At 51.1% G+C, this 2,114-nt stretch overlaps 1 non-coding gene across 1 annotated transcript; it reads left to right on the plus strand.

Moving 5' to 3' along the window:
* Positions 1-1,437: 1,437 nt before the first annotated feature.
* Positions 1,438-1,624, plus strand: LOC130292222 (U2 spliceosomal RNA). Its single transcript, XR_008848130.1, has one exon. It is a non-coding gene; the product is annotated as a U2 spliceosomal RNA (small nuclear RNA).
* The last annotated feature ends 490 nt before the right edge of the window (positions 1,625-2,114 follow it).

Below are 2,114 nucleotides of genomic sequence, written 5' to 3' on the forward strand. Positions count from 1 at the left end.
CATATAATCAATTGTACTACCCACCATTTTGATATTATAAATTCCCTCAGGGTACAGTACAGCAGCTCCATTCTCAGACTCTCAGAGGCTGCCGTCCCTCCCAGCCTGTATGCGCGCCTGTATGCGCGCTCCCGACATTGAGCGCAGAATACAGCAAGATGGGCGGAAGTGGTGGCCGGCGAGGCTTCAGATGACATCACGCCGGCCCGCCCGCCGACTTCCTGCAATCGTGAGACTGCTCAACTCTGAGCTACCGAAGAGGAGTGGAAAAAGGTATTGTTCTAATGTTTTAAGAGGATAAAAAAAACAGGGATAGATGTAGACAGTGGGAGGGGGAATATGGACATTTTAGTTGAGGATAGCTACTCTTTAAGAGCACATACCTCAGCTCTTCAATAAAATAATTTTTTTTATATATCTATATATATATACCGTATTTATCTGCGTATAACACGCACTTTTTAGGCAAAAATTTTTAGCCTAAAGTCTATGTGCGTGTTATACGCCAATACACCCCCAGGAAAGGCAGGGGGAGAGAGGCCGTCGCTGCCCACTTCTCTCCCCCTGCCTTTCCTGGGGTCTAGAGCCCTGCTGCCGGCCCTTCTCACCCCCTGGCTATAGGCGCCGCTGCCCGTTCTGTCCCCCTGACTATCGGTGCCGGCGCCGATAGCCAGGGGGAGAGAAGCGGCGCCGACAGCCAGGGGGAGAGAAGGGGCAGCGGCACCCATTGCCGGCGCCGCTGCCCGTTGCCTCCCCCCATCCCCGGTGGCATAATTACCTGTTGCCGGGGTCGGGTCCGCGCTGCTGCAGGCCTCCGGCATGCGTCCCCGGCGTCGTTGCTATGCGCTGCACGGCGCGGCGCACTGACGTCATGCGCCGCACCGTGCATAGCAACGACACAGGGGACGCGCGCCGGAGGCCTGCAGCAGCGCGGACCCGACCCAGGTAATTATGCCACTGGGGATGGGGGGAGGCAACGGGGCAGCGGCGCCGGCGGCAATGGGTGCTGCTGCCCCTTCTCTCCCCCTGGCTGTCGGCGCCGCTTCTCTCCCCCTGGCTATCGGCGCCGGCACCGATAGTCAGGAGGACAGAACGGGCAGCGGCGCCGATAGCCAGGGGGTGAGAAGGGCTGGCAGCAGCGCTCTAGACCCCAGGAAAGGCAGGGGGAGAGAAGCGGGCAGCGACGGCCTCTCTCCCCCTGCCTTTCCTGGGGGTTTATCGGGGTATACACGCGCACACACGCACCCTCATTTTACCATGGATATTTGGGTAAAAAACTTTTTTTACCCAAATATCCTTGGTAAAATGAGGGTGCGTGTTATAGGCCGGTGCGAGGTATACCCCGATAAATACGGTATATATATATATATAGATGGATAGATAGATTTAAAAAAAGTCAGTTCTGTTATGGTGAATATATTTATTGTGTGATTGACAATTGATTGGTAATAAAGGTTTTTTCAATCAAAAATCTGTTCTTATCAGTTTAATATCTGATATGTCCCCTATCTGGGGACCATAAATTAAATGGATTTTTGAGAATGGGAGCCGATTTGGAAACTTGCTTCCGTCGCCCAATGCATTGACCCGATATGGCAGTATCTTCGGGTACAGTGCACCACCCCATTCCAGTGTTAAAAAAGACAGATTCTTATTTAATCCTCTGTGGGTGCTGCTGCAGCTGTTGCCTGCCTTGTCATGTCAGTCAGTCTGGCTGCAGAAGGTGCCGCTGCTGTCCAGACCCAGTACTGCTGAATGGCCTCCTTAATTGGATAGGCTCATCGTATCCTCACAAAAAAAAAAAGAGTTCCACAATTAGAGACCACAATAATGAGTTGCACTGACTGGTTTATGAACGTCTATCCATTTGGCGTTTTACTGACCATGTTTGCACACTGATTGATGTCAAAAAAAATAAAAAAATAATAATAATACTAATCTAGCACACCTGTGCAGGTTTGACATGACATGATACGTAGCTGTCTTGCAGGTGGTGCTGAATCCTGTTAAATGATGTGAGGGTCTCATGGTTATTCACAAGGGTGCGTCATTGCTGTTGCTTGACCATGCATTGGTTCTGTGGTCAGTGAATGATAAAAACAAAATTTGCCATC

This window comes from Hyla sarda, chromosome 9, assembly GCF_029499605.1.
Source record: "Hyla sarda isolate aHylSar1 chromosome 9, aHylSar1.hap1, whole genome shotgun sequence".
NCBI lineage: Eukaryota > Metazoa > Chordata > Amphibia > Anura > Hylidae > Hyla > Hyla sarda.